Below are 15969 nucleotides of genomic sequence, written 5' to 3'. Positions count from 1 at the left end.
GAAGGCTATGCCATTTGATGTATACATGTTGAATATTGATATTTCCTTATTGTCTATACTGCTTGTCATTAGGATGTAATTGCCTTAGATATCTCTTTTGACTAGATCGATATTTACTTTGGTTTTGTGTTAAGATTAAAATTTAGGCCAAACTGTGGCAGGTAAAAATTAGTTTTACTCTAGAAGTATTATATATTTATGAGGTTTATTTGAAGATTAAGAATTTAAGAAAATACAAGTAAGAAAGCATGTGCCTGGGTGGGCTGAGAGGCCCATTCAATTGACTTACATTATGAGACGCGTCTGCTTGGAAGCGGAAACAGGAAAGAGCCCTGGTAGGCTTTACAACCAGTTTAAATAGAAATTTTTGATTTAGCCCAGGTGAAGATCTCAGTGAGATTGCAAAGCATTCTGGGAAGTGGCCAAGGGAATCGGATTCTACAGTTCAAATCTCCATTTCTACATTTCCTCTTGTGATCATTTGTGAAGAAGGACTTCCCCAAAGGATCATGAAAACATAATCAATTTAAAGATCACAATAATTTTAGGATAAGAAAAAAAAGGAACAAAACCAATAATTGCTGGAATCATTGATAAAAAGCCAGTTAGGGGGCAGTATCCTTTAGCATGAAAGTATACATACAAATAAATGTTCAATCAACTATACCCAAAGTTCATTCTTGATTGTCTTGTGCAGCTTGTGGTCTGGAGGCTTCTTCATGGTGTCTTCTCCAACAGGTCAGTTTCTGGATTCAGAGAGGTAGCATCTTTCTTTACCTAAAATTCTTTTTAAAGGGAATTTAAACTTTGCAATTTAAATAATAATATATTTTACATTTCCTCGTGTTGAGGGTGATCAAAAAAACACAGGATCACTTAGGGATGCATGGCGAGGTATCAGGTATATGGATCAATTGGCAAAATAAATTAAAAGGGCATAAGAAAAATCCTAAAAGAAAAAGAAAAATTTCTGGGTGAAAATATAGACTATCAAAGTAAAATTAAATCTATAACAGGTCCTTGAATCAGGGCCCAATTAAAATGATCTAAGCAATGATCCATTTACCCAACCAGTAGCCAGGACTACAGAAAGATACCACACTATGGAAGATAGAAAAAGGGACCAGATTATAGGAACCAGGTAGGAACCAAGGTTTGGGGATACTCCTCTGTAAGTATTTTCAGAGTGAGTGTGGACACAAGGAAAGCCTATTTTGTAACACTTGTTAAACATAGTAACCTTGAGTCTTCACACTAGGTACAAGACCTTTGCATTGGCTTGGAAGTGCATGAATCTGTCCTGGATTGGCTTATCTTTGGGCCTATTCAATGGCTCTTTTGTATATCTTGTCCTGGAATCAGACAGAATTATTAAGCAGAGTCCCATAATTTTTTAAAACAATTAGTGGAATCATTTTTATAACCTCAAGCTTTTGGAGGCATGCATTAGCAAATGTATTTTAAACTTACATTACTGCAAAATCAAAAAGTTAAAGAAAATCTTAAAGCTGGTGACATGTGCTTCACATATAAAAAGGAGAGAAAAAAATAAAAAACTGAGAGTATATTGCACATGCAAGAAAAATATAACAAAAGAGTTTTAAAAATTCAAAAATGTAGCTTATAACCATTGGCACACTGTGTCAGCTAAGAAAATATAGAATACAAGGCTTTCTCAACAAAAATGAGATCTATTTCCTCTTTATATCTGGCTATGATCCACTGTGAGTATGAGCAAATGAATGTTACAAGGTTTTTTTTAGAAAAAGGACAGTATTACAAATATGTAGATATCAACATCCCCAAAATTCTCAATAGCCCAGTTAATTACAATAGCAAACAAACACACTATCATATTTCATATAAGTTGCTGTATGGCGTTTTGAAAGCCTATGAGTCTGATGGATATCGGTCACAATTTTTACAAACATAGCAAATCTTTCAACCTTGGTAAATATATTTTTAAACAAAGTAAATGCATTTTGGGTTAAGAACATCATCAAGAAATTTATATATCATTCTGGTGGAAATGAAGTAGTGAACTGAAGAGTTATAAATCAGAGATGCTCCTTTTTTGGAGGCTTTTTAGGGGTACAAATGCCCTGAGATGAACTGCCCAACTTCCATTCACATATTTAGAAATGCGAGAAAGTTGGGGTTATAATTGTATTTCACTTCAGCTATTAGAATGGGCCTTACACCTCGTGTTAGGGGCAGGCAAAAATGACCAGAGATTGTTAAAAAAAAATTCTAAAAATCATGTCTAAAAAACCCTGAAAATCAGTTGAGACATTTAGCACATTAAATTTTCCAGAGGTTATTATACAATTGTAACCAGTTCTGATGAAGTCCATCAATCCTCTATGTGACAATTACCAAGTAAAAAATAGAAAAGCTGTGTTTTTTTGTAATATGGACGTATTCAATAATATTTGTTCAATATGGTTATAGGGGAAAAGCAACAGAATTTAACAGTAGTTAAAACTCAGTACATTAATATTAACAGTGTAACAGAATAATATTGAATGCAGTAATATATGAACTTAAAATCACAAAGTTAAATCTTAAACAAACCAAACAGTAAAATGCAATAGGATACAGAGATTTTTATAAATCATTGGAGTCTGAAATGCCTTAAAAATATAACCTCCAGTCTTTTTAAATTTCCTTGGGATTTTATCCATTTAGATGCCTATTGTTGGAAGGCAGAGTGGTATGGGCTAAGCAAAGGGGTGACCCATCCAGCGCCACACAACTGGGAAGTATCTGAGGCCAGATTTCAACTGAGGAACTCCCATCTGTAGGCCTGGCTTTCAGTCCACTGAGACACCCAGCTGCCTCCCCAAAGTTGGTTAAAGAGTTGTAGGGAGGTGAAGGTGAAGTCAATAAAAGGATCAATGCAATTAAAAGATATCCTTGTAAAATAGCCATGTTTATAAGTTCCTGTTTGGAAAAGTCACTTTCTTCTTTCCCTCTTCTTTCTCCCCTCCAACGATCTCCTACCCCCAGTCCACATTCTTAGCCAAAGGGGAAATAACCTCCCCATCTTTACCAGCTGGTAGAAATGTGTCCTGGGCCTGAGTCAGGATTGCTGGGTCGGGAGGTTCATGTGGGTCAGGATTTCAGGCAGCAGAGCTTCAGGTTAGCGAGATCTGGTGAGCAGGAAAATAGCAAACAGGTCTGGAGTGGATGGCTATATCAGGAACACAGGCAAGAACACAGGCAGGCAGGGCTGGGAAAGTGGGCACCAGGTGAGAATGGAGCACAGCCAGGCTGGCGGGAAAGGCTCAAGAAAGTCTAAAGCAGATGGCTGCAGGCAGGCAGGGAAGGGCCGGGCCTGGAGCCTGTGAGCTATCTAATGGCTGGAACGAGCAGCAGCTTTGCGAGGGTTTAAAAAAAAAAAACTTGGCCAGAGAAACGTGGCTTAAAAAAATTCTAGGCAGTAGCTATGAAAAGCTGAACTTAGTAGAGAAAAGAATCAGAAGATTGAGATATTTCATTTTCCTGAAGTGGTTAGGACATACTGTTAATATTAAAATTTAGGCCAAACTGTGGCAGATAAAAATTAGTTTTACTATAGAAGTATTATATTTTTATGAGGTTTATTTAAAGATTAAGAATTTAAGAAAATACAAGTAATAAAGCACGTGCCTGGGTGGGCCAAGAGGCCCATTCAATTGACTTACATCATGAGACACATCTGCTTGGAAGCGGAAACAGGAAAGAGCCCCGATAGGCTTTACAACCAGTTTAAATAAAAATTCTTGATCTAGCCCAGGTGAGGATCTCAGTGAGATTACAAAGCATCTGGGGAGTGGCCAAGGACTTCTGGGAATTGGAGTCTAGGGTTCAAATTACTATTTTTACATTTTCAGATATCATGATTGAGACTCCTGCCTTCTTTTTCTCAGTTGATGACAATAGATTTGGCTCCATCCTGTAAACCTTAAAATTTCTTAGACTTATAAATGTTGGAAATTTCACCATTGGGAAATTTCATACTTGAAAAATTTCCTACTGATAGTCTATTGGAATGTGAACCCCCCCCTTGACATGGGAGGGTCCTTCTTCTCCCTCCTTAAGATTACTTTAGGACAGAAACCTTTTGCTGAACAATGGAAAGGGCTTTGACCTATGATTAAGCATAGAACAGGAAGTTCTTTGAGTCATGATTGATTTTAGAATTGATACAATAGAGATACTTGGAATGACAGAACCAGGTCTTGGAAGTTCCAATCTCCACCCTGCTCAGGGTAACAGGATTTAGGAAGGGCTGCAGCAAAGGATCAAGATTTAATTATTTGAGAATATGACCTTCAACAGACATGTGCAAAGCCACAGACTTCTGGGAGGCCCTGGGTTAAGCTAGAGCCACCATTGGCACAGGGAAGACATGGACAGTGATTGGTAGATGTGAGAACTGAGGGGAGGGAAATTGGATGGTTTCCTTAAAGATAGTGGGGTCTGAGGACTGAGGTGGTTGGAGAGGTTTTGCTCTGAGAGGTTGTGCTCTGAGAAGCTTGCTCTGAAGGAAGCTGGAGGTGGAGTCCCCTGAGACTGTTTCTCCATTTTGGTCACGTGAGTGATAGGGACTGATCTCTTTTCTTTGCCTCAGCTATCTAAGGGCTTGGGCCTTTTGGCCCAGCCTAAACAGAGGGGGTATTTAAGCCCTAATCCCTTCTCATTCTCTCTCTCTCTCTCTCTCTCTCTCTCTCTCTCTCTCTCTCTCTCTCTCTCTCTCTCTCTCTCTCTCTCTCTCTCTCTCTCTCTCTTTCTCTCTCTCTCTCTCTCTTTCTCTCTCTCTCTCTCTCTCTCTCTGTCTCTCTCTCTAATACCTTTCTTCCTCCTGTTTGTAATTAAACTCCATAAAAGGTTGACTGCTGACTTGCATTTTCATTAAGGAATTACATAGCTGAATTCCTTGGTGACCTTAAATTAATATATATCAGTCTTTTAAAGTGATTTCCTTGTCACAATCCTCTTACTTTGACCTTATGTGTATCTACCTTTCTCATCTCTGTTTCTTGTAGAGAGCAAATGGTAGGGTTTTGGTTTCTAATCCACTTTGATATTTGCTTGCATTTTATGGGTGAATTCATTCCATTCACATTCAGGGTTATGATTTCCAGCTGTGTATTTCCCAGCATTTTCATTTCTACTCCTAGTCCTGCCTTTTCTTCTTTCACTATTTCCTTCTACACCAATGTTTTGTTTTTTAATCAGTTCCCCTAATTTTCACCCATATTTTACTTCCCTTTCTAGCCACTCCCTACTTTATTACTTTATTTTCTTTACAGTACTTTTAAACCACCCCCACCCCATCCCTCCCTTGTACTGCTTCCTTCCCCACCAGTCCATTTGTTACCCTACTTCTTCCATATAGGGCTTAAATCAATTCTCTGCCCCAATATATTTGATTGTTCTTTCCTCTTTGGATCAATTTCAACTCATGTAAGAGTTTAGTATTCCCTATCTCCAACCTCTGTACCCTTCCATTTTATTGATGTTCTCCCCCTCCTGCCATGTGCTTCTTTGTGACATATTAATTTATCCCCTTCAGTTTCCTTTCCCATTTATTTTAGTATTAACCTCTTTTCAAAGCTCTAGTTGTGTATATATACATATGTATGTATATATATACACATATATATGTATTTATGCATACATATATCTATATACATATTTATATCTTGTCATTTCATCCTATACAGTTTGTCACTTCCCTCTAAGTGTACTTCTTCAAGCTGACCAAGTGGTAATAACAATTTTAAGAGTTACCAATGACCTCTTTTCTTATAGGGTTACATATCATTTTAACTTATTGGGTCTCTTAAATTTTTTTCTTTCTTCCCTCTTTTTAAATTGCTTTTTGATGATTCTCTTGAATTCTGTGCTTGGGCATCAAATTTTCTGTTCAGATCTGGTCTTTTCTTTACAAATGCTTGGAATTCTTCTATTTTGATCAATGACTATAATTTCCCTTTTAAGAATATAGTCAATTTTGCTGGATAGTTGATTCTTTGTTATAGATATAGTTCCCTTACTTTCTGGAATATCATACTCCATGCCTTTTAGTCCTTCAGTGTAAATGCAGCCAGATCCTGTGTTATCCTCACTGTGCTTCCATGGTATCTGAATGACTTCTTCTCAGCAGCCTATAATATTCTTTTCTTGGTCTGATAGTTCTTGAATTTGACTATTACATTCCTGGGTGTTGTCAGTTGAGCACGAAGTACTTGAGGTAATCTGTGGATTCTTTCCTTCTCCACTTTTCCCTCTTGTTCTAGAATATCAGGGCAGTTTTCTTGGATAATTTCCTGTAGTATGATGTCCTGCCTTTTCATTTTGTCATTCTTCTGGTAGACCAATGATTCTTAAGTTGTCTCTCCTAGAATGATTTTCTAAATCTTCTGTTTGGTGAATGAGATGCTTCATATTTCCCTCAATTTTTTCATTCTTTTGATTTATTTTATAGTGTCCTGCTGCCTTGTGAAGTCACTTGATTCTAGTTATTTTATTCTGGTTCTTAAAGACTGGATTTCACCCCTGGCTTTTTGGTCATCCTTTTCCTTCTGTTCTGATTTTCTTTGGAGGTCATCTTTCATTTTTTACCTCTTTTTTACCTCATTTTTCATCTCATTTGCTTCATCTTTCATCTTCTTTGCCTCATTTACAAGCTGGTTGATTTTGGCTTTCAAGACACTATTTTCTCATTTTACTTCAAGTGCTTCTGTTTCCAGATGATTTATCTTAGTTTTTAAGCTCTTTCCCCAATTTTCTTTAGCCTCTCTTAATTGTGTTTTGAATTGTATTTTGAGTTCTTCCAAAGCCTGTATCCAATTCGCTGGGTTTTCTATTTCATTGCTTGGTGTTCCCTACTCCTTTGTTCCATTTGCTCTTTGTTCATTGCCTGTATAGAAGCTGTCAATTGTAATTTCTTTTTTCTTTTTCTATTGTTTGCTCACATTTACCCCTTCTTTATTTCCTGAAGTTGTTTGTGCTCTTGCTCCTCTCATTTCTTTTTGTTTCTTTGTTTTTGGGCTTTTCTGTTAGTCTTCCCTCTTGGAGTTTTGTCAGCAAGTCTCTCAGTGCAGTCTTTGGGGGAGGGGTATTGGAGGTTTTGCTTCCCTGCCCTCTGGAGGCTTTGATGGGATTAAGTCCAGCTGGGTTGGGCTGGATGTGCCCTGAGACCAAACCCTCCTGGATTGAGGGAGCAATATGGAGGGTCTCAGCTGCTGAAACTAGGCTGCCCACACTGCACTCCTCCTCTAACTCCTTCCCCACCACCTGTGTTAGACGCTCTGAGCCTGGCACAGCTTTGCCCACAAGGTACTCCCTCCAGACTAACGCCTTTGCCCTCCCGGTGGTTTTAGCTGCCCCTGCAGGCTTAAAGCTCTGTATGGGGGGGAGGGGGTCCTGGGACCTTCCTTTTTCCTTCCCCTTAAACCCAAGTATTCTCAAATTCTGGCTTTTGGGGGGTGTACCTTTTATGTTGAGTCCAGCAGGAGGGTTCCTTGGCTCTGTCTTGTCCTTAGGTTTGATTTTCAGTCCCCTAGGAGCATTTAGTTTGTAATTGGGATAGAAAGGTTTTCAGACATCTGAACTTTCACTGACTCTGTGCCACCATCTTTACTCCGTTTCACTAGAGCTGATTCTTGAGGGAATCAGTTCTCAAATGTAGATTTGAAAATATACTGAAACATAATGAGGAGACCTGAGTCTGTGAAAGGCAGTAATGTATAATAAGGCTCAAATGGTAGGTTGAGGCCAGACTGTAGATGAACTTAAGTGCCAAGTAGTTTACATTAGCTCCTAGATATGTCACACTAACACAAGTAGTAGAGTGATATGTTTGGTATTGCCAAAAATGATGACCTAGGAACAAGTAAGTTCTCATTTTGGCACTTAAATTATTTAAACTCTGACTTCTTTCCAATCTTTTTATAATTTATCTTCCCTCTATTAACTGTATGTTTAACATAGTGCCTATCAAATGGCAAGTACTTAATAAATGCTTTTTAACTTGATATAGTAAAAAAATTACTCCCACCATAGTAAACAGTCACTTCCTAAATTTTAATGCAGTGTGTTAATTTTGTTTTTAAATGATACTATAGTTCTTTGTCTTTTCCTGACCTTTTCCTTAAAGAATTTTTTTTATGAAAAGAGAGTTTTTAGTTTCTATGACATTTTACCTCGATTATTTCTTGTTACTAAAATATGTTTTCTAGCATGCTATCCTCTCCTGTGATCCACTTTTGCAATGACATCAATAATTTCTAAGATATTTTCTTTTCTTCCTAGAATTTCTTTGCCTTGTCATTTTCAATAATAGATATTATTATATTAACTAATATTATCTAATTTTTGTTAATTTTTGCTTATGTCAAACTTGAACACTAGAAAGTATGATAACCAAGTATGTCATGATATAAGGTTCCTTGTCATATTTTGCCAAAGGATGAAACCAGGCCCACCATTCTTTTATTTGATTCTCTAAAGAAAAACTGTAACAGCTAACTTTTTTCATCTCTTTCATTTTATTGAAAGAAAGTAACTTAGAAAATGGCAATTAACATGGGGAACAAAAAATAAATTAAGAAATGTGGGAGTTGGGGGACAGAGTTGGGAGGTAGCCCATGGCAGACACAAAGAGAACTAAAAATTCCACTGACAATTTGATTGGTCAAGAGCAGAAAACCTAATATCAAGAAGAAGAAACTCTTCATCCTCTGGTTTGTTTTCAGCAAAGTGAGATAAATTGGCATTATTACTTTAAAAATTATTCTTAAAATTCAATCAAATAAATATGAAACTCAAAAGTAGGTCTGTGACTGGAAGCTGTTGTACCCCAAAAATTTTGTTCTGACTCCCCCTGGGATTAAAAAAAAATAAATGACAGGTATTACCGTCACCCTAATGGGGGCTGTCATTTTAGGATGGCATTTAGGAATGATATGAACATTGCTGGGTACAAAGGAAGATGTCTGTAAAGCTTCAAGCAAAAATTTCTTTAAAAGGTCCCATATAAGTCAAGAGTCTTTCAATCCAATCAATCCCAAATGTCAGAGAGGGATCATAATGGTAGATTAGAGTAGATATACAGACTAGTATGACCACAAGCCCCCTTGCTTGACACTAGTTCCCAGCTATTATTTCTATTTTAGACAACACTATTGATCCACAAGATACAAGGATTTCATGACAAAATATGAGACATTTTAAACATTATTTATATTACTCTGTTTTAATGTCTAGCTTGCCTGGTGTTAGTTTCCATTTATCTATTTCCAGTGTGTGTGTGTGTGTGTGTGTGTGTGTGTGTGTGTGTGTGTGGCTCGGGAAGGGATGGTTAGCATGATCTTAGGGAAAAAAGGCTGCTCCTTGAAAGGTTATTTTGTTTTCCTCTCTTAGGCAAGGCTGTCATAGAGCTTTGGGATGACAGACTTGTAATCCTCCATGACCAGCATCCTGCTATTTGTTAAGAATTTGGCAATGGATTTGGTAAACTCTACTTCCCTGTGTTGCTTGGTTTTCCTACTAATGGAGGTCACTTTCAGGTTGTACTTGTCTTCAAATCATTTAATGCTGGAAGAGAGGCAAAGGAAGGATTCAGAACAACTTCAAAGGACTCATGCCAAAGTGGGCATGACTATCTACTGTCATAGAAGGAACTGATGGGGTCTGAATACAAATTGAAGCATACCATTCTTCACTTTATTTCCTCCATGAATTTTTTTCCTCTGGTATAAATGATAAATCTTCTTTCACAACATGATGAACATGGAGTTATGTATTCTATGTTAACACATGTATGATCTACATAATATTGCTTGCTCCCTTGGAAGGGGCAAGAGGTCAATGGGAGGGAGAGGAAATGGTTTGCAAAATGTCAGAAAATGATTATTAAAATTATATAGTGAAGTTATGTGCAGGGAGTCAAGGTGATGGAGTATGGGCCACTCAACTTGCTCATACCCTATAGACATACAAAAATAGAATATAAAGTGCCACAGAATGAAGAAAAGGTGGAGGGAGGGACCTATTTCACTGGGATTAGAGGGGAGAATAGTCCAGTGAGTGCTGCACTGGGGGGGAGCATGAAGAGAATACACCCTGGGGGAATTGCAGAGTGGACACCCGCAAACTACCTTGTGCCAGTGCCAAGTGGCCTGAGACAACAAACTAGAGGAGGAGGGGCACAGTTCATTGCCTGTGTGCTTCCATGTGACCTGGAGAAACAAAAGAGCAGAGAGTGGAATGGACCAGTACAGTAAGACAATAGGAAAACTAAAAGCAGGGGGAGCAGAATCCAACTGGAAAAAAAATTGCTGCATCTCCCAATAAGAATCCAGCCAGTCCACCCCCTGCAAGTGCAGAACCTCAGACTCAAAGACAATTGAACTGACCCCAAGCACCAGAGAAGGCCACACAACAAGCTTGGTACAGTGCTCCCTGTACCCCAGGACCAGAGCAGCATCAAAAGATAGATAAGATAATGAGGGAGAAAAAATGATAACTAAAAAATGAATAAAGGACAAAAAAGCCTAAACATAGAAAGTTACATTAGTGACAGGGAAGATCAAAATATAAACTCAGAAGAGGATGCCAATGGCAAACAAAGAAATGTGAAGCCTCAAATATTGCATCCACATATAAAAATAAAAAAAAAATTAAGAGGCTGGATGAGAGCTGCTATATATAGTCAGGATCTATTTCTGATGGGTCTTTAAAATGTTTTTCTCCTTAGATGAAATATAGATAGCCAAACTCCCCATCATGATAAAATAGAAAAGGACCCAAAAGGGAAGGTCTGGTTTGTCCATTGGAAAGGAGTACAGATAGTCCCAGGCCAAAGCCATAATGGCAAAGAAAATGGGAGATATACAAATGATGAGATGGGTATCAATCAAACTAAAATTCTCCACATACTTGTACTTTTCTGGAAGCACCTTTTTTTGGCAGAATCATCCAAAGAATTTTTCCCTGCTCATCTATCCCATCTCTCAAGTTTTATATATTTTCATTAATTTTCTACTCTTCCACAAACCACTCACCCCAGGGGTTAAAGCTGAGGGGCCTATGTCCCAGACACAGATACTACCATGAGTAGTGGAGTAGCCCCCAGCTACCTGTAACAGCTAACTCTTCATTTAGCTTCCAAATTCCTTCTTTTTTAAAAAATTGCTTCTAGTAAAAATGCCATTATTGAAAGAATGCATTTCTTCTACTATCATGGCAAATTGCTAATCACTAGAACATGATCTCATATTTAAGGTATCAATAGTTAATTAATTTAAATGAATGATTATAGATGAATGAATGGAAAACTATTGTTTGCAAGGAGTGTGCCAAAGTGTTTGTATGCAAATAGAAAATTGCATCAGTCTTTGGTCTTCAGGTGGGGTGCTTAGATTCTAAGTAAGAGAGAAAACAATAATGAGACATTTCAGTTACAAAGCAAATAGAAAGGACTCAGTCTTTAGATTTCTTCATCCAGGGTAATGGCAAGGCCTAGGAGTCTGGCAGGTTGGATGGCAAACCCATTACTCTTGAGGTCATGGCAACAAAGCAAAGCCCAGTGGTACTCAATGAACACTAGCCTGTGATTCTTAGTAAACTTCTGGTCCTATAATTTGCTTATCTTCCAAAATCATTCACTAAACAAAAGGGAATCATATAGGGCTCTAACACATTTGCTATTATTTTTCCCAACCCAAGGGGTCCATGGCTAAAATAATTGATTTTCTTGTGATTAGCTTACTAGAGATAAGCCTCTCCTAGTTAGCTATGATGGTCCTTAGATAGCAGACGCAGACTAATTCAAAGGATTCTATTTGTAATCTTTTCAACTTCATAGAAATGTTACTTCATAGAACACCTGCACACACGGTATTAGTAAGACATTTTTGATTCTGTATGATGTCAATATCTTGCCTTCATAAACTTTTTAAAATTATAGATGAATGATATATTATTGAAAAGATAACAATAGTCTAACTTACTTGTCCAAGTCACAGAGCTAATGAATAGCAAAAGTGGGATTTAAACCCAGATCCTCAGAGTCCAAATTGAACCCTATTTTCAGTGTGAGATCAAGACTCTAAGTAAGTTCTTGCTAAATATTTTTCATAAAATACACTAACTATGGGATACAGTTAAGTGCAGTCATATTATTAGTTCACACTTTGGTAATTGAATAAGTGCTAAAGTGAACTGTTTGAAGGCTTCCTTTATTATAAGATTGGCTTCCAATTAATAGTATTTATAGCCTATTTTAGTTTCTCTTACATTAGGACATTTTCTTGAGAATATATGGCTTATATACATGTTTATCTAATTTCATATATGTGATTCATATCTTCTTGAGAAAATTGTTTTCCATATTTTGTACTTTAGAGTATTTCCCTTAGGGAGTGTAGGAGAGTACAGAGGACATATCAACCATTAATGTGTACCACAGAATTTTTTTAAAATTTATTTTGATCCATATTTCCTACCTCTTTCCCAATCTTCTCCCTATCCAGGATGTCTGATAATATAATTTAGGCTATGCATGTGTTATTTATCATAGAATACATATATCCATCACCTTGCTGTGAAAGTCATATACCATGTATTTTGAGTTGTCCTAGAGTATTAGAGCTGAAAAGGATGTGAAAGATCACTATATTAATGAAGAAGCAGACTTAAAGAAGTTATTTGCCAAGGTTCATATCAGCTAGTAGGATCATAGTAGCTAGTGGCAGAGTAAGGATTTTAACCTAGACTTTTAAAAATCAAATGCTCCTTTCACTATATGAACTTCAATAGTGAAATTAATTTTTATAATATCAGAGAAGAATCTCTTCCTGTCTTTTCCCACTAAAATTAATTTTTCAATGTTAACAAAAAGCTTCATGATATCCTTTTTAATTATCTATATTCACCCTAAAGGAAAAATATATAATGCATACATATATAATGACTATCATAAATAAACATGTTTTTAGACTAATTTTAGTAAAAGGAACAGAAAATATGGCATGTCATTTATTTACACCACAAAACTTCCTCATAAACATTTTAAGAGGGTTGTTTTAAATGTCAGAGAAGTTGTAATTGTGTGAGGGAAATTATAACAGTTTATCTAGAAGTGTTGACTTTTATGCATTTTGCCATCAGGAAGAAACAAAAACAAAAACATATCCTTTGAATGATAATTCTTTGGAGACTGTAGCATTACTTGACTTAAATCATATTGTGTCACTGGAAAGAATATTGTGGTTTTACAAAGATGCACCTCATTTCGTTGAGAACTCTAGTGCCATTAAAATAAATATTTTTTTGCTTCAACTTAGTCTTCTCATCACCTGTTTCTCCCCATGTATTCTGAGATCACGTGATACTGACTTCCTTGCTATTTCTCAAGTAAGACAATCCATCTCCCAAATCTGGGCATCATCAGTGACTTTTCTGTGTCTGGAATGCTCTCCCTTATTATGTCTGTCGTCTTTCCCCTTTGGGTGATTTTAAGTCCAAGCTAAAATCCAGCCTTCAATAGGAAATCTCTCCCAGGTGCCCTTAATGGCATTGCTTTGCCCCTGTCACTTCTCCCCAAGTTATGCTGAATAGTTCCTGTCAGCATATAGTTTGCATCTTGTCTTCCCTATTAGACTGAGACTTAAGAACTTTCTTATATCCCCAGCCTTCAGCACAGTGTTGGTAGATAGTGCTTAATAAATACTCATCTTTCTTCCTTTTTTATATTCTGAACCCATTTATAGCATTTGCCCTGGATATATCATAGCAAGATCAGATGTGTGGATGGTGGCTGCAACTTTCTGATTAGTTGGAATTGTTTTTGTTTTTTTAACCATCTTCTGAAAATAGATGTTCAATCAAAGAACTTTAGCTCCTTTAACAGCATTCAATTTCATTTCCTCCAGCTTTGACAAATGATTAGTAGAGCTGATAACTTCACATTTTTAAATACATTAATTCAAAACAAATCATGATATCCTTTTCCCAAAGTTTTCAACAATGCATATTAGAAAAGTTTACTTTTTATTACTTTTTATAGCTGATATTGTGAAGACAAAACCACCATTTTTGACATGAGCACACAAAAAAGGAAATAATTGAATGGTGTTTAAATGCTTTGAAGAGAAAACAACCAGTCTTATTTATATGGTAAACGTTACTTCATAGTTCAATCTGAAATCTTACTGTGTAATAAAAGACTCTCAAATTAAAATGACCCTTTTTCACAAAATATAACTGTAGAATTCATTTACTATGAAGCTGCCTTGATTTGATCTTACTTCTACTGAAATAGAAAATGATATCCCACTAATGCATTTGAAGTAGGCTTTAAAACCATCTAAGGCACTCTTGTGAAATTAATGGCTTCTGCTTTTGGCCTCAATTACATCTTATGATTCCCCAGCATGAGATTAAGGTTTCCTCTGTTTCTCCTTTGATTTTATAATGGATCCTATTGGTCAAAGTCTGTAAGTAACCTGCATGTCAGAGTCCGTTTATGTTTTCAGCCGCCTTAGATTTAAAGGAAAAAAAAAACACCTATAGACTTCATCAGTTTTGCAAATGTAAATCTTATGATTAATCTTCCATACTATGTATGGTAGTTAAAGGACATTTCAGGTTTTTAAATATTAAAGCAGCTAACAGCTTGATCAAGAAAATCAGCTTACAAGCAGAACAGCAAATGACTGCAGAATGTTAATTAAATTTTTCCTTGTAAAATTTTCATTTTCAATCTGACTGAGCCTAGACAACAGTGTTATTAGCTGAAAGCTAGATAGCTGTTCAGCAGTTTTGACTGCTCATTATTGGTCCTTGACACTTGGTTTACATGCATATTTATTCTGTTGCTAAACAGTGTATCACTTGATGAACATTTATAAACAAAATTTTACCTTTTAATTGCAAAAATCCCATGTAGTGATCCCTTATGATAATATATGAAGAACTTAAAAGCCTTAAATTAAAGCATATATGCCAGATCCTAAATGGAGAAACCTTAGCCAACATTTTCTGTACAGTACTTATACTGTACTGTACATAGAGTATAATAATATAATTATATATATAATTATATATATAAAAATATATAATATAAAAAAATAATAAAGAAACAGAGGGCATGATACTTTATTCAAGAAAATTTAGTTGGCAAGTCACTTAAATGAAATAGCCAAAGAACAAGCCTAGAGCAACATATAAATATATATATTCTAATATAAGGTAGATTTTGAGTTCTTGAGTTCATATGCAAAACAGAGTTAGAGAAACTGAAGAGATGGGGACAGAGACAGTAGGAAATTTTGGGGATATACTTAACTTGAGAGGAACACAGAGCAGTATCTACCAAGAACCCTTCAACAAATTATATGGAGGCAATTTTCAGTTCATCATAAGGAAAAAATTCTTAACCACTTTGCAGCTTTCTACTACTGTGGTATTTTAGTCATCATCTAGATGTCCACTTTTGTAGAAATGAATATAAATTTTTCTATTATGATTCAGAATAAATGAATTTTAGGTTCCTTCTGTGAGTCTTTGATTCTGTATGTTCCATTCAGATCACTATGTAATTAATGTGTTTTTTTTCCCTTGTACTAGCAATGGTTTCCCAACTCTTTTAATGACATCTTTTCATGGGAGCAATGAATTACATCAGGTTGTTTATATATAAATGCATAAACACAGGGAATTCAGAGTAAAAAATATATTTGGGATTGTGTTTTTTTATTTTTTTAATTCTCAACTCAAGTATATTTACACATGTGCAAAGAGGCAAATGACTATATTTACAATAAAACACAAAATATAGCTTGTATATGAAGCTGTTAATTTCCATTTTGCACTATTTGTTTTTAATATAATTTCACTTATTGTTTTTTAAATTGCCTTACTTGCCTTTTTTTGTGTGAACTTCATTCTTTTCCTGTTCTTATATTTTAAAAA

At 36.0% G+C, this 15969-nt stretch overlaps 1 pseudogene; it reads right to left on the bottom strand.

The window, feature by feature from the left end:
• Positions 1–9392: 9392 nt before the first annotated feature.
• Positions 9393–15969, bottom strand: part of LOC130454726 (signal peptidase complex subunit 2-like) — a 121853-nt pseudogene continuing 115276 nt past the window's right edge.

Source organism: Monodelphis domestica, chromosome 5 (genome assembly GCF_027887165.1).
Source record: "Monodelphis domestica isolate mMonDom1 chromosome 5, mMonDom1.pri, whole genome shotgun sequence".
NCBI classification, from domain to species: Eukaryota; Metazoa; Chordata; class Mammalia; order Didelphimorphia; family Didelphidae; genus Monodelphis; species Monodelphis domestica.
This window is presented reverse-complemented; position numbering and strand designations above follow the sequence as displayed.